This window comes from Hibiscus syriacus, unplaced genomic scaffold (assembly GCF_006381635.1).
Source record: "Hibiscus syriacus cultivar Baekdansim isolate YM2019G1 unplaced genomic scaffold, ASM638163v2 tig00111053_pilon, whole genome shotgun sequence".
Taxonomy (NCBI): Eukaryota; Viridiplantae; Streptophyta; class Magnoliopsida; order Malvales; family Malvaceae; genus Hibiscus; species Hibiscus syriacus.
The window spans coordinates 624,998-642,962 of record NW_024062964.1 but is presented as its reverse complement, the minus strand read 5'-3'; the positions used below and the strand labels follow the sequence as shown (position 1 = coordinate 642,962).

Below are 17,965 nucleotides of genomic sequence, written 5' to 3'. Positions count from 1 at the left end.
AAACGAATATCTCTATAACTTGCATTGTGCAGTGATATAGGGTTGTCTCAGCTTTATATGTCTAGTACTTCAGTTGTATTTTCCCTTTAAAGGCATTGCACTCTACTTTCCAATTGCCATAAGTAATATGGTTTGTTTTCATGTGAAGTGATGTGTTGTGGAGCATGGCAAGTTTGATGAAGGAAGGATCAACCTTTGTTAGCATGTGGTTTATAGGATTGAAAGATTATGGTATTGCAGCTTAGCTTAGGATATAGTAAATATTTCAACTTCATTTCCAACACATTATCTTTTCTACACATGTTAAGTTTGGTGGTTGTGGTGGGTGAATTTGACAAAATCTGTGCAGGTATATTCATGTCCATTGAATGGAAGAATGAAGAAGATCCAACCTGTAAACTTTCTATATCTCCTAACATCTCATTCCACCATAATTACATTCCCTGAATTCATGTACAAGAAAAGAAACCATTTGATCTACTTCTCCAATCTGAATTGCTTTTACTGATAAAAATTAAAACTTTAACAGAGAAAAGAAAAACTCCAAAAAGAAAAAAACAGATGAAAATCTTCTTTGATCATATCAGAGCCAGTTTTCGATCCTTGGACCTGTGGGTTATGGGCCCACCACACTTCTGCTGCGCCACTCTGATTGTTGGCTAGCTTTATGAAGCTTTGCAAAATTTGTTAATGGTTAATACACATTCTAACAATCTAGGACTTGTCATAATTCATAAATGATCAAGATGATTTCTTCCTTCCTTTCTTTTTTCTTATTCTCAAAGTTGAATTATTTTTGGTGGTGATGTTGCAGGTGGATCAAGTGCCATTAACACTGCCATATATTTTATCTCAAATGGGAATGCTTTCTGGGATTATTATGCATATTTTCTATGGTGTTCTTGGAAGCTGGACAGCATAACTAATCAGTGTTCTTTATATTGAATATCGAAACAAAAAGGAGAAAGAGGATGTCAGCTTCAAGAACCATATTATATATGTTAGCTTTTCAAAGATCACCATCTTCAAATTTTCTAAAAAAAAATGAATAAATTTTTATTTTTTCTTATACATATGCAGTGGTTTGAAGTGTTGGATGATCTATTGGGACCTTATTGGAAAGCTATTGGATTGGCTTTTAATTGCACTTTTCTTCTCTTTGGATCTTTCATTCAGCTTCCTGTGCCATGTCCCATTTTTTTATCTTTAATCAATTCTCAATTTTTATGAACTAATCAGCTGATTTTTGGGTTTTTCTTTCTTTCTTCCCTTTAGTTTATTACAATAATATATATTACATAAATGATAAGTTAGATAAAAGGACATGGATTTACATCTTTGAAGCTTGCTGTGCCACCACAGTGTTCATCTCTTCATTTCACAACTACAGAATCTGGACTTTTCTGGGCCTTGGAATGACCACATACACTGCCTGGTATTTGACGATTGCAGCCCTTGTTCATGGGCAGGTAAAAACGATAAACTAATCTTTCCATAGTTTTTGATTTGATCTTCATCTTTTTCTTATTACTTTTAACTTGTGTTTTTCTTTGTCTTGCAGGAAGGAGGTGTAACTCTCTAAGGTCCAACTAAGCTGGTGTTGTATTTCATCGGTGCGACGAACATCCTCTATACTTTTGGGGAACATGACGTCACTGTGTGAGTCTTGCGTTATAGTTACTATGATTCTGCAGTAAAATACATTTGGAAATAATGTTTTACATTGATTATAGGGAGATTATGCATGCTATGTGGAAGCCTAAAAAGAATTCAAGTACATATATCTATTTGCGACCTCTATGTGTTCATCTGAATGCTCCCATCAGCTTCCGCCATGTACTGGGCTTTTGGTGATCAACTACTTAATCATTCTAATGCCATTTCGCTCCTTCCGCATACTGGGTGGCTGGATGCTGCGGTCATCTTAATGTTACTTCAACTGGTATTTGATGAACCAAATTATTTCTTAGAGATATAGTCTCAGGCACTGCGCATCGGAGCTAATCGATCGAATACCATTACTCTGGGCCAAAAAAAAAATACAACATCGGAGAAAGGAAAATCAAAAAAATATTAGAAGAAGCCTTCTCTGATATATCAGAGCCAAGTTTCAATCCTGGGACCTGTGGGTTATGGGCCCACCATGCTTCCGCTGTGCCACTCTGATTAATGGCTTAATTTCGAGTTTATAAATATATCATTTCTACTTAATACAAATGCTAGCATTGAATGAATATATAGTTGTGAATGTTTTTTATAGGTTAGAGAATAATTGGGGGGGGGCTACATCTGCTATGACCTGTTTTTATGGCTTCTCCATTCTTCTTACATGCTTTCCGATTCATTTTTCGCACATAATTTTCCATTTTAGGCTTGACACTGATATGAACAAATCTGATTCACATGGTACACAGCGTGATGTTAGAGAGGCAGTGGCTGTGAAGAATTTAGTTTGATTCATTCAAAAGAAGCTGATGATATATAGGTATTTATGTCTATTATTGGACTTTATATTTTATGGTTCATTTTGATTTAGGCTGAAAGCTGATGATGAATCTTCTGCCAATTGAAACAGAATTGAGAGTGAACTTAAAGAATGTGTTTAACATGCAAATAAGTACTTGTTTTAAGCCTGGAGGTGGTCATATTTTCAACATTGATGGAGAAACCAATATAGGATTTCTGATAATGCTTTGAGCAGATAATTCAGTTGTATTTTTATGGAGAACTTTCCGTTTAAATGATAAGAAAACGAATATCTCTATAACTTGCATTGTGCAATGACATAGGGTTGTCTCAGCTTCATATGCCTAGTACTTCAGTTGTATTTTCCCTTTAAAGGCACTGCACTCTACTTTCTAATTGCCATAAGTAATGTGGTTTATTTTCATGTGAAGTGATGTGTTGTGGAACATGGCATGTTTGATGAAGGAAGCATCATACTTTGTTAGCATGTGGTTTATAGGATTGAAAGAATATTGTATTGCAGCTTAGCTTAGGATGTAGTAAGTATTTCAACTTCATTGCCAACGCATTATCTTTTCGACACAGGTTAAGTTTGGTGGTTGTGGAGGGTGATTTTGACAAAATCTGTGCAGGTATATTCATGTCCATTGACTTGAAGAATGAAGAAGATCCAACCTGTAAACTTTCCACATCTACTAACATCACATCCCACCATAATTACATTCCCTGAATTCATGTACAAGAAAAGAAACCATTTGATCTACTTCTCCAATCTGAATTACTTTTGCTGATAAAAATTAAAACTTCAGCAGAGAGAAGAAAAACTCCAAAAAGAAAAAAACAGATGAAAATCTTCTTTGATCATATCAGAGCCAGGTTTCGATCCTGGAACCTGTGGGTTATGGGCCCACCTCGCTTCCGCTGCGCCACTCTGATTGTTGGCTAGCTTTATGAAGCTTTGCAAAATTTGTTAATGGTTAATACACATTCTAACAATCTAGGACTTGTCATAATTCATAAATGATCAAGATGATTTCTTCCTTCCTTTCTTTTTTCATATTCTCAAAGTTGAATTATTTTTGGTGGTGATGTTGTAGGTGGATTGAGTGTCATTAACAATGACATATTCTTTCTCTCAAATGGGAATACTTTCTGGGATTATTATGCATATTTTCTATGGTGTTCTTGGAAGCTGGACAGCATAACTAATCAGTGTTCTTTATATTGAATATCGAAACAGAAAGGAGAAAGATGATGTCAGCTTCAAGAACCATGTTATATATGTTAGCTTTTCAAAGATCACCATCTTCAAATTTTCTAAAAAAAATGAATAAATTTTTATTTTTTCTTATACATATGCAGTGGTTTGAAGTGTTGGATGATCTATTGGGACCTTATTGGAAAGCTAATCGATTGGCTTTTAACTGCACTTTTCTTCTCTTTGGATCTGTCATTCAACTTCCTGTGCCAGGTCCCATTTTTTTATCTTTAATCAATTCTCAATTTTTATGAACTAATCAGCTGATTTTTGGGTTTTTCTTTCTTTCTTCCCTTTAGTTTATTACAATAATATATATTACATAAATGATAAGTTAGATAAAAGGACATGGATTTACATCTTTGGAGCTTGCTGTGCCACCACAGTGTTCATCTCTTCATTTCACAACTACAGAATCTGGTCTTTTCTGGACCTTGGAATGACCATATACACTGCCTGGTATTTGACGATTGCAGCCCTTGTTTATGGGCAGGTAAAACCTACAAACTAATATTTCCATAGTTTTTGATTTGATCTTCATCTTTTTCTTATTACTTTTTAACTTGTGTTTTTTCTTTGTCTTGCAGGAAGAAGGTGTAACTCACCATAGTTTCGGGGAACATGACGTCACTGTGTGAGTCTTACGTTATAGTTACTATGATTCTACAGTAAAATACATTTAGAAATAATGTTTTACATTGATTACAGGGAGATTATGCATGCTATATGGAAGCCTAAAAAGAATTCAAGTACATATATCTATTTGCGACCTCTATGTGTTCATATGAACGCTCCCATCGACTTCCGCAATGTACTGGGCTTTTGGTGATCAACTACTTAATCATTCTAATGTCTTTTCGCTCCTTCCGCGTTCTGGGTGGCCGGATGCTGCGGTCATCTTAATGTTAAGTCACCTGGTATTTGATGAACCAAATTATTTCATGGAGATATAGTCTCAGGCACTGCGCATCGAAGCTAATCGATCGAATACCATTACTCTGGCCCAAAAAAAATACAACATCGGAGAAAGGAAAATCAACAAAATATTAGAAAAAGCCCTCTCTGATATACCAGAGCCAAGTTTCGATCCTGGGACCTGTGGGTTATGGGCCCACCACGCTTCCGCTGCGCCACTCTGATTGTTGGCTAATTTTTGAGTTTATAAATATATCATTTCTACTTAATACAAATGCTAGCATTGAATGAATATATAGTTGCGAATGTTTTTTATGGGTTAGAGAAGAATTAGGGGGGGCTACATCTGCTATGACCTGTTTTTATGGCTTCTTCATTCTTCTTACATGCTTTGCAATTCATTTTTCGCACACAATTTTCCATTTTAGGCTTGACACTGATATGAACAAATCTGATTCACATGGTACACAATGTGATGTTAGAGAGGCAGTGTCTGTGAAGAATTTAGCTTGATTCATTCAAAAGAAGCTGATGATATATATGTATTTATGTCTATTCTTGGACTTTATGTTTTATGGTTCATTTTGATTTAGGTGGAAAGCTGATGATGAATCTGCTGCCAATTGAAACAGAATTGAGAGTGAACTTAAAGAATGTGTTTAACATGCAAATAAGTACTTGTTTTAAGCCTGGAGGTGGTCATATTTTCAATATTGATGGAGAAACCAATATAGGATTTGTGATAATGCTTTGAGCAGATAATTCAGTTGTATTTTTGTGGAGAACTTTTCGCTTAAAAGATAAGAAAACGAATATCTCTATAACTTGCATTGTGCAGTGACATAGGGTTGTCTCAGCTTCATATGCCTAGTACTTCAGTTGTATTTTCCCTTTAAAGGCACTGCACTCTACTTTCTAATTGCCATAAGTAATATGGTTTGTTTTCATGTGAAGTGATGTGTTGTGGAGCATGGCATGTTTGATGAAGGAAGGATCAGCCTTTGTTAGCATGTGGTTTATAGGATTGAAAGATTATGGTATTGCAGCTTAGCTTAGGATATAGTAAATATTTCAACTTCATTTCCAACACATTATCTTTTCTACACAGGTTAAGTTTGGTGGTTGTGGTGGGTGAATTTGACAAAATCTGTGCAGGTATATTCATGTCCATTGACTTGAAGAATGAAGAAGATCCAACATGTAAACTTTCTATATCTCCTAACATCTCATTCCACCATAATTACATTCCCTGAATTCATGTACAAGAAAAGAAACCATTTGATCTACTTCTCCAATCTGAATTGCTTTTACTGATAAAAATTAAAACTTTAGCAGAGAAAAGAAAAACTCCAAAAAGAAAAAAACAGATGAAAATCTTCTTTGATCATATCAGAGCCAGGTTTCGATCCTGGGACCTGTGTGTTATGGGCCCACCACGCTTCCGCTGCGCCACTCTGATTGTTGGCTAGCTTTATGAAGCTTTGCAAAATTTGTTAATAGTTAATACACATTCTAACAATCTAGGACTTGTCATAATTCATAAATGATCAAGATGATTTCTTCATTCCTTTCTTTTTTCTTCTTCTCATAGCTTAATTGTTTTTGGTATTGATGTTGCAGGTGGATCAAGTGCCATTAACACTGCCATATTCTTTCTCTCAAATGGGAATGCTTTCTGGGATTATTATGCAGATTTTCTATGGTGTTCTTGGAAGCTGGACTTCATAACTAATCAGTGCTCTTTATATTGAATATCGAAACAGAAAGGAGAAAGAGGATGTCAGCTTCAAGAACCATGTTATACATGTTATCTTTTCAAAGATCACCATCTTCAAATTTTCTAAAAAAATGAATAAATTTTTATTTTTTCTTATACATATGCAGTGGTTTGAAGTGTTGGATGATCTATTGAGATCTTACTGGAAAGCTATTGGATTGGCTTTTAACTGCACTTTTCTTCCCTTTGGATCTGTCATTCAGCTTCCTGTGCCAGGTCCCATTTTTTTTTCTTTAATCAATTCTCAATTTTGATGAACTAATCAGTTGATTTCTGGGTTTTTTTCTTTATTCCCTTGAGTTTATTACAGTAATATACATTACATAAATGATAAGTTAGACAATAGGACATGGATATACATCTTTGGAGCTTGCTGTGCCACCATAATGTTCATCCCTTCATTTCACAACTACAGAATCTGGTCTTTTCTGGGCCTTGGAATGACCACATACACTGCCTGGTATTTGACGATTGCAGCCCTTGTTTATGGGCAGGTAAAAACTACAAACCAATCTTTCCATAGTTTTTGATTTGATCTTCATCTTTTTCTTATTACTTTTTAACTTGTGTTTTTTCTTTGTCTTGCAGGAAGAAGGTGTAACTCACCATTGTCCAACTAAGCTGGTGTTGTATTTCACCGGTGCGACGAACATTCTCTATACTTTCGGGGAACATGACGTCACTGTGTGAGTCTTACGTTATAGTTACTATTATTCTACAGTAAAATACATTTAGAGATAATGTTTTACATTGATTACAGGGAGATTATGCATGCTAAGTGGAAGCCTAAAAAGAATTCAAGTACATATATCTATTTGCGACCTCTATGTGTTTATCTGAACGCTCCCATCGGCTTCTGCCATGTACTGGGATTTTGGTGATCAACTACTTAATCATTCTAATGTCTTTTCGCTCCTTCCGCATTCTGGGTGGCCGGATGCTACGGTCATCTTAATGTTAAGTCACCTGGTATTTGATGAACCAAATTATTTCATGGAGATATAGTCTCAGGCACTACGCATCGAAGCTAATCGATCGAATACCATTACTCTGGGCCCAAAAAAAATACAACATCGGAGAAAGGAAAATCAACAAAATATTAGAAGAAGCCTTCTCTGATATATCAGAGCCAAGTTTCGATCCTAGGACTTGTGGGTTATGGGCCCACCACGCTTCCGTTGCGCCACTCTGATTGTTGACTTATTTTCGAGTTTATAAATATATCATTTCTACTTAATACAAATGCTAGCATTGAATGAATATATAGTTGTGAATGTTTTTTATGGGTTAGAGAAGAATTGGGGGGGGGGGCTACATCTGCTATGACCTGTTTTTATGGTTTCTCCATTCTTCTTACATGCTTTCCACTTAATTTTTCGCACACAATTTTCCATTTTATGCTTGACACTGATATGAACAAATTTGATTCACATGGTACACAATGTGATGTTAGAGAGGTAGTGGCTGTGAAGAATTTAGTTTGATTCATTCAAAAGAAACTGATGATATATATGTATTTATGTCTATTGTTGGACTTTATGTTTTATGGTTCATTTTGATTTAGGTGGAAAGCTGATGATGAATCTGCTGTCAATTGAAACAGAATTGAGAGTGAACTTGAAGAATGTGTTTAACATGCAAATAAGTACTTGTTTTAAACCTGGAGGTGGTCATATTTTCAACATTGATGGAGAAACCAATATAGGATTTGTGATAATGCTTTGAGCAGATAATTCAGTTGTATTTTTGTGGAGAACTTTCCGTTTAAAATATAAGAAAACGAATATCTCTATAACTTGCATTGTGCAGTGACATAGGGTTGTCTCAGCTTCATATGCCTAGTACTTCAGTTGTATTTTCCCTTTAAAGACACTGCACTCTATTTTCCGATTGCCATAAGTAATATGGTTTGTTTTCATGTGAAGTGATGTGTTGTGGAGCATGACATGTTTGATGAAGGAATGATCAGTCTTTGTTAGCATGTGGTTTATAGGATTGAAAGATTATTGTATTGCAGCTTAGCTTAGGATGTAGTAAATATTTTAACTTCATTGCCAACGCATTATCTTTTCCACACAGGTTAAGTTTGGTGGTTGTGGAGGGTGAATTTGACAAAATCTGTGCAGGTACATTCATGTCCATTGACTTGAAGAATGAAGAAGATCCAACATGTAAACTTCCTACATCTCCTAACATCTCATCCCACCATAATTACATTCCCTGAATTCATGTACAAGAAAAGAAACCATTTGATCTACTTCTCCAATCTGAATTGCTTTTGCTGATAAAAATTAAAACTTCAACAGAGAGAAGAAAAACTCCAAAAAGAAAAAAACATATGAAAATCTTCTTTGATCATATCAGATCCAGGTTTCGATCCTGGGACCTGTGGGTTATAGGCCCACCACGCTTTCGCTGCGCCACTCTGATTGTTGGCTAGCTTTATAAAGCTTTGCAAAATTTGTTAATGGTTAATACACATTCTAACAATCTAGGACTTGTCATAATTCATAAATGATCAAGATGATTTCTTCCTTTCTTTCTTTTTTCTTCTTCTCGAAGCTGAATTATTTTTGGTGGTGATGTTGCAGGTGGATCAAGTGCCATTAGCACTGCCATATTCTTTCTCTCAAATGGGAATGTTTTCTGGGATTATTATGCAGATTTTCTATGGTGTTCTTGGAAGCTGGAAAGCATAACTAATCAGTGTTCTTTATATTGAATATCGAAACAGAAAGAAGAAAGAGGATGTCAGCTTCAAGAACCATGTTATACATGTTAGCTTTTGAAAGATCACCATCTTCAAATTTTCTATAAAAAATGAATAAATTTTTATTTTTTCTTATACATATGCAGTGGTTTGAAGTGTTGGAAGATCTATTGGGACCTTACTGGAAAGCTATTGGATTGGCTTTTAACTGCACTTTTCTTCTCTTTGGATCTGTCATTCAGCTTCATGTGTCAGGTCCCATTTTTTTTTCTTTAATCAATTCTCAATTTTGATGAACTAATCAGCTGATTTCTGGGTTTTTCTTTCTTTATTCCCTTGAGTTTATTACAGTAATATACATTACATAAATGATAAGTTAGACAAGAGGACATGGATTTACATCTTTGGAGCTTGCTGTGCCACCATAGTGTTCATCCCTTCGTTTCACAACTACAGAATCTGGTCTTTTCTGGGCCTTGGAATGACCACATACACTGCCTGGTATTTGATGATTGCAGCCCTTGTTTATGGGCAGGTAAAAACTACAAACCAATCTTTCCATAGTTTTTGATTTGATCTTCATCTTTTTCTTATTACTTTTTAACTTGTGTTTTTTTGTCTTGCAGGACGAAGGTGTAACTCACCATGGTCCAACTAAGCTGGTGTTGTATTTCACTGGTGCAACGAACATCCTCTATACTTTCGGGGAACATGACGTCACTGTGTGAGTCTTACATTATAGTTACTATGATTCTACAGTAAAATACATTTAGAAATAATGTTTTACATTGATTACAGGGAGATTATGCATGCTATGTGGAAGCCTAAAAAGAATTCAAGTACATATATCTATTTGCGACCTCTATGTGTTTATCTGAACGCTCCCATCGGCTTCCGCCATGTACTGGGCTTTTGGTGATCAACTACTTAATCATTCTAATGTCTTTTCGCTCCTTCCGCGTTCTGGGTGGCCGGATGCTGCGGTCATCTTAATGTTAAGTCACCTGGTATTTGATGAACCAAATTATTTCATGGAGATATAGTCTCAGGCACTGCGCTTCGAAGCTAATCAATCGAATACCATTACTCTGGGCCCAAAAAAATACAACATCGAAGAAAGGAAAATCAACAAAATATTAGAAGAAGCCTTCTCCGGTATATCAGAGCCAGGTTTCGATCTTGGGACTTGTGGGTTATGGGCCCACCATGCTTCCGCTGCGCCACTCTGATTATTGCTTAGATTTTCTGAATACATCATTTTTTTAATACAAATACTAGCATTGAATGAATATATAGTTGCGAATGGTTTTTATGGGTTAGAGAAGAATGGGGGGTATTTCTGCTATGACCTGTTTTTATGGGTTCTCCATTCTTCTTACATGCTTTCCACTTCATTTTTCGCACACAATTTTTCCATTTTAGGCTTAACACTGATATGAACAAATCTGATTCACATGGTACACAGTGTGATGATCATATTTCCTTTCTTCGGTCCCATCAATTCGGTTGTAGGATTGCTATGCTCACTTATAAGTCAGCCTCCGCTCGACAGGTGAATACATTAATGGTTCACTTTCTTTATTTCCTGCCAAATATGTGTTCGGCCTGGCTGGCATTGTCGAATGCTTCAATAATATTGCTAGTCTGTCATATGATCTAACCAGTTTGGTAGATCAGTGCTAGGGATTACCCTTTTTCTACCTTAAAAAAGAATCCTCGTTGTGTAAAATATATTGGTGATTTTTCTAATAAGATGTTGTAAGTATGCAAATTTCAACTCGCATAATTAGTCTTCCTTCATCTTCCTAAACAAATTCAAAGCACCATACATAGGTGAAAAGAAAATCAACAGAAAAATTAGAGGAAGGCTTCTCTGGTATATCAGAGCCAGGTTTCGATTCGTGGGTTCCGCTGCGCCACTCTGATTGTTGATTAGCTTCTTGAAGCTTTGCTTTTTTAAAAGTTCATTAATGGTTAATACACTAGGACTTGTGTTTTTGGAATTAAATTACTTTTTGATATGTTTGTTATCCACGTCAATAGTATAATAATATTATATTCAAATCGCAAATCAAGCTAAAGGTCATAGATGTGCCACTTTCTGGGTTCTGCTTGTGGCCCCTTTTACACTCCAACTATGGAAGGCTCCAATCTTTGTAGGGAAGAGTTTAAAAAGTTCCATAGCAGTGTTCGTATATATGAGAAGGTATATATGAGAAGCCCGAAACATATTGACTCACTTTTAATGTGCTTAAAAGTCCTATAACTTTCAAATACATAATCACATGAATCTTTACTAATTAGTGTTGTGTGATCTCAACTAAAACAATCATGTATACCAAGTCATAGTGCGATTTCATTTATATATATATATATATTGACCTTCCATTATAATTATATGATCACTATTGAATTTCTAGCAAAGCTGAAATACATTATTATAAATTACTTGATTCTGTGGTATCAAAGATCATGAATTACAGACTGTCAATTCTTGCTTCAAACATTCAACGGCATAGCAGAAATAAAAGAAGACCTTGCATTCAATCGTATTAATACCAGTTAAGCATCTCTTCCTGTGTTGCAGTTGAAGCGATTATAAATGCCTGCAACAAATAACATTAACATAGGTAATCAAACAACAGTTATGAGATGACATCCTATAACACAAAGTGCAGTTATGCATCCTATACTCATACATCATCATAGTTTCTGTCGATTGGCAGTCGGAATTGCGTGGGAACGCGATTTTCGTCCCAGGGTTTGTTGGGTATAAAATGTTGATTCGTCGTCTATCGACTTTCGATCGATCACGATTTCATGGGGGGTTTTGGTCGCCGGGGGAAGGGGAGGTCGGGTAGAGCTTCGTCAATGATAAAAGGCGAGGTCAGCGTGGATTTAGAGGTTGAAATGAAGGTTTTCAAAGTTTTAGGTTTGTTTCAAAATTTTTGTTTTCTTTTTAAAAATATATATAATTTTAATTTTTTAATTTTAAATAAAAATTTTAAAATTATCATGATGTGACATGTGTCATTTAACGGGAAATTAACACCGTTCACGGCTCGAGCACCTAAATGGGTAATATTTGTAACGTTAGGCACATAGAAGAGTTAAAAAATAGTTTAGACACATATTTGGGGAAAAAAATATAGTTTGGACACTTATTTTTGTATTAAGCCTTTAAAATATTACAAAATCTCTTAGACGATTAATAGGGTACTTAATGAATTGAGAAGTTCGTGAGCAGCTCAAACTTGACTCGGTCAAAATTGGTAAAAGCTCGATTTGGATTGACTCGACTCGAGATCTTAACTAGCTGAGTCGAGGAATCATACTCTATTAAAACATGATAAATAACCAACCTATTAATTTATATCATTATTTGATTTTACCTATAGAAAAAAAAATAAGATAAAAATTTCAATGAGGTTAACAAGCAACGAGTTTAACGAGCACAAATCGAGTAACAAGTTTTTTAACGAGCACGATTCGAGCAAAATTTTAACGAGCAACGAGTCGAGTCGAGCACTGCCCATCTCACGATCGACTCGCTCGATAAGCACCCCTAACAATTAAATGTGATGGATCTCGGGTCCTAGTTTTGAGCCGTGACATTCTTATTTTTATATTATTTGAACTCAATTAATCGATTAATAGATCAATATCAATGGTTATAAAAGAATATGCATAACCTTGGAATTTGATTCCAAGTTTATTTGATTTTAGGGTAACAATACCATAGACCACCCAACTATAGCTCATGTTCATTTTGATCATCATTTTTGAATTTTTGTCAATCGGTCACCCAACTATTTAAATGTATTCAATCAGATCACTCGTCGTTAACATTTAACGGAATTATTGATGCGACAGTTAATAAAATTAGTCTACTACACATTTAATCCTTATTATTTACATGTTATATAAAGTTGATTATAATTTTAAATTTATTAAATATATTTAATCTTTCAATCATAGAACGACACGTGTAAAAGGTGATAGATTTCATGACACATGTCATGATATGATTGGATGACTTTTTACATTATTTTTAATATTTTAATTAAATGATATTTCCACCAATGTGACAAAGGAAAAATGAAACAATTCTATATTGAGCGCATGGGGAATTGACCCAGTACCTGGTGAAGTTTAAGCAGTGCCTCAACCAGTGGTGCACACATCATACTTATTTCTTGTTTTCAAAACATTTTATATATTATGTTTTAACTTATCGCAGAAAAATAAAAATAAAAAGCTATTTATCGGATTTGAACATAAAATTTTGACTTAAAGTAATTAAGTAAATCAAACATTTGTGTTGAGTCAATCGAATAAATGAAATAGTCACGAAGGGATGAATTGACAATTAAATTTTTTGGTGAAAGTTTAGAAAATTAAAGATAAGAATTTAGAGTGGTTTGACTTTATCAACCAAAGTCTACATCCACTACCTTAGCTATTCACACTAAAGATTTTACAAATTCACTAATTTATATCTACCTTTAAGGATAAGGTGTAACCGTACAAACTCCCTCAATAATTATACCCCAAATTCTCGAGACACTCTCTCAAAGAGAAAATTACAAATTGCAAACTTATAAAATCCTCACTAGGAATGTGTTTGCACAATTCAAGAACAAATAAGAACAATTGAGAAATAAATACAAATGAATACAAAAAGTGTTCTTTGAAAGCAAAATGAATAATGTTGACTTGACTCAAATTTGTTGTTTTTGGCTCTCTTTTATATCTTATCTTCACATATGACTTGAAATCTTATTTTTATACTCCATCAATTAATTATAACCGTTTGAGTTGTAGAATGAATAAAGCCGTTGGGAGGTAGTTTACCGCAATAAATGTTGTCCAAAAGCTTATAGTATCGGTTCTCGATCTCTCAGTATTGATACTCACTGCAATAAATACAAAAACATGACCGTTGGGAAAATCTAGTATCGGTAATGTTACAAGGGTATCAGTAATACTATATTCAGTAGTATCGATACTGTATATAGTATCAGTACCATTTGAGTATATTGAAATTTTGACAAATTCAAAACCAAAAAGGTAGTATCGATACCACCACTAGGAGTATTGGTACTACTATACTAAGTAATATCAATATTGTATATAGTATCGATAATATTTTAGAATTTTGTTTTTGTCAAACTTGCATACAGTATCGGTACTGCCACAGCAGTATCGGTTCTACTTCATAATTTTGGGCTTCAGCATCGATATTTGTATCGATACCGCTTGAACAATATCAGTACTGATCTAGTAATATCGGTACCATTATACTTAAAAATCATTTTTTGACTCAATTGAAGTTAAAAACCCTTAGTAAAAGTTATTTCAAAAATATTTTCAGTATAAGACTCAATTTTTTTCAATAGAGTGAGGAGTAAAATTACCTTCTAACTTTAAAGAATAATTTATATATTCGAAAGACTAAATTAAATATAATCTTAAAATTTGTAAAAAAAATTATTTAACAATTTTTTGTAAAAATATCAAAGTGTTACTTACATTATTAAAATATAAGTTTACATATTAAAATTGTGTTTGTAACTATGGATTTTTTAAATATAATTTTATTTTTTAAACTATAATACATATATAATAATTTAAAAATAATTATGAAAAATAAAATTAATTTATATATTTAAGTTGTGTTTGTAATTTTAGATTCGTTAAGTAAAATTTTAATATAATTATATTTTTAAAAATATATAATTCATAATATAATTGAAAAAATAATTATGAAACAAATAAAATGAAAAAATCTAATTTAAAAAATAAAAAAATTAAACTTGTACTTTTAATAGATATTAACAATATATAAGTATAGTGTAAGTGTTTTTTATATTTTTCATTTACTTTGGTAGTTAAGGTGAACCACTCCAAGATAAAATTTTATATTCGAATCCAATTAATAGATTTTTATTTTCATTTTTCGACCATAATTTGAAACATAATATATAAAATATTTTGAAAATAAAAAACTAATATGGTGTGTGTTCTAGTGGTTGAAGCGTTGTTTAAACTACACTAGGTTCTGGGTTCAATTCCCCAACGTGCTTAATGAAATGCTTCAAACATTTAAAAAAAACCATTGATTTATTTCCAGCTCAAACCTAAATATCCTCATTTACAGATCGATAATTTGGAGGTTTACCATTGTCGCCCTGTGGCGGCTGTTGATATCCATAGCCTGAAACGGGTGCAGGGACCTGACGGTAACCGTATGCCGGCTGATAAGGATACATGCTCATCTCATGCGGCGTCGGATAATGATACATGCTCATCCCCTATGATGGCGGATAAGGATACATGCTCATCCAATGCGGCGGCGGACAAGGATACGAACCACCGTGCTGTGGAGACGCAAGCGCCAAAAAAAGGGCTTGCCCCTTGTATTTCTTGTACAGCCCCCCGGAAGCTGAGGGTACCGAACAATGCCGATGAGATTCCCCACGAACCTACGAGAAATTCGGGATGCCTCTCGATTTTCCCTCGGGAGACACCACGCTGTAGCTGACGTTCTGGTCGACCATGTGGTTGCAGTAGGTTTGGCGGACCAGTTCCCTGAAGGAGACCTGGATGGCGCCGATGTCCTTGTCACCGATCACGCGGCTCGATTTGAGGGAAAACACGATCGAGGAAGATGTTCTGGTGGACGTGAGCTTTGTCGACGATGAACTTCATGCGGCAATTCCACTCTGGGTTGGACCCATTTTCTTTGTCAACGGGAGTTTTCTGGTTCGTCTGAGGATTGCCGTTGATTTAAACGACGGCGTAGACCCTCATTTTCGTGATGAGGTTGACGTGTTTGAGGTTTTTGGCCTACATTACATTCACCCTCAGCTCCATTAGAAAAACAAACCCAAAAGGGTCGAGAATCTAATGGAGCCGAAACGGCGTTGGGATTTGGGTTGAAATTTGAAACAGGGTCTGAGTATATAGTTTCACAGATGCAGAAAGTGAAATCAGAAAAGGAAAAGGAACAGTAATCACCGACATCGGAGATATTTTTAGCGGGCAAGAGTTACCGGTGTGAATAGCCGTATTATTTTTAGCGCGTCTATTGGATAACAATGTTCAAAATAGTCTCTATTTGGCTTTCTTTCCCCAATTTATTGGGGTTAATTATAGTTTTTTGCTACGTATTTTAATTACTTTAATAAAATATATTAATGTATATTTTTAAAGATATATTATAAAAAATCATTTATCGTGAAGTGATATATATATATATATATGGTTAAGATACACTTACATAATGTAAAATTATTTAGTTTTACACAGATTTAAGATCGTTGGATGAGTGAAATCAAAGGGTGAGACAAACTCATTGTTTTAATCTTCACATTTTTTACTTTTAATCTCAACCATCTATTTTTCACTCATCCAACGATTTAAATCTATGTAAAACTAAAAGAGTTTTACATTTTGTAACTCATTCCTGCCCATATATATATATATATATATATATATATATATATATATATATATATATATATCAATTGTTATAAGAGAGCGAACCACTTGAAATGAGTTCAAAGCAGGCCGACTCTAAGGGAGCATCCTGAATAATCGCTCATGCCCCAATTTTTTATACGTATAATTAGGACTCCAGATTTTTATATTTATATTTAGAGCCTCTAATTTTTATAATTTCATAAAAGTTTTAGTTTTATTCTCTTTTTCCATTTCTCTTATTAATTCATTTATTTTTGAATTAAATTTAATCAATTTTTTATATTTATAATTAAGGCCCTTAATTTATATTTTCACAAGATGTTTAGCTTTTGACCCTCTTTCTCCATTTCTCTAATTTATTTATTCAATTTTGAATTAAATCTAATCAATTTTTTTTCTTTTTTTTAAACCTTATTCTTCAATTTATCAAATATACTTTAATTTTTAATCTTCTTCGTTCTCAATCTAACAATAAAATAATATACAATTTTTTGTTTATTTATTATTCAAAATTAAGTCATGTGTCATACATGCATTCAATTTTTTTATATTTATTCTCTTTTAGTTTTATTTAAAGTGTTTTCTTAATAAAATAATAAAAATAATATATTTTCACAAATTTAATCATTTTCTATGACTTATTTATGTAATATTAAATTAATTGTTCAAAATAATGAAATATACTCTCATTTTATAAAGACATATTTTAAATTTTTACTCGGACTCTGAAAATGTATGAGACGGCTCTGGTTCCAAACCCTTTCTCTGTAAGGTGAAGCTGAAGGCCGAGAGCATGGGGGACAAAAATACCATGAAAAAGCTACATTCACAAACTGTTAAAGGACCCTTCAATAGAAGATACTCCATAAAAATGAACAAAGTACCAGGAACTCTTCCCTACTAACAATATTGGTCCATGCCTCGTATAGGGTTACCCGCCCCAACTCTCGTCGGTTTACCAGTGCATCTCGATCGTATAGGCGTATGCATCACTGCTCAAACCCTCCTTTATCGTAGATGTTCGAGGCGTCCGACCGAGATGGACTGGCAAAATATCAGTAAATGAATATATCAGTTTGTTGCTGATAAGAACATCATGATCATGTTGACCGATCCTGTAAAATATCAGTGAGCCACTTGAGGAGGTTGGTTCGTAATATCTTTAGGAGAAATAAATGCACCACCTGGATCTTTTCCTTCCTTGGCATCTGCAGTTTTAACAGCAACGTTTGCATGCTTTGATGCTTTGACTCTACTGCGTGCCCTTCGGGAAGGACTTGAAAATTGGATTGCACGACTTTCCTCTGTTTTAGTACAAGCATTTAATCTGTCTCTTCATCGAAATTAATTTAAT

General features: G+C 34.2%; 3 pseudogenes; all 3 read left to right on the top strand.

Annotated features, from left to right (window-relative positions):
• The first annotated feature begins 826 nt into the window (after positions 1-826).
• On the top strand, positions 827-1,978 carry LOC120151342 (annotated as a pseudogene).
• A 935-nt stretch (positions 1,979-2,913) lies between these two features.
• On the top strand, positions 2,914-5,266 carry LOC120151341 (annotated as a pseudogene).
• A 740-nt stretch (positions 5,267-6,006) lies between these two features.
• Positions 6,007-16,005, top strand: LOC120151340 (annotated as a pseudogene).
• The last annotated feature ends 1,960 nt before the right edge of the window (positions 16,006-17,965 follow it).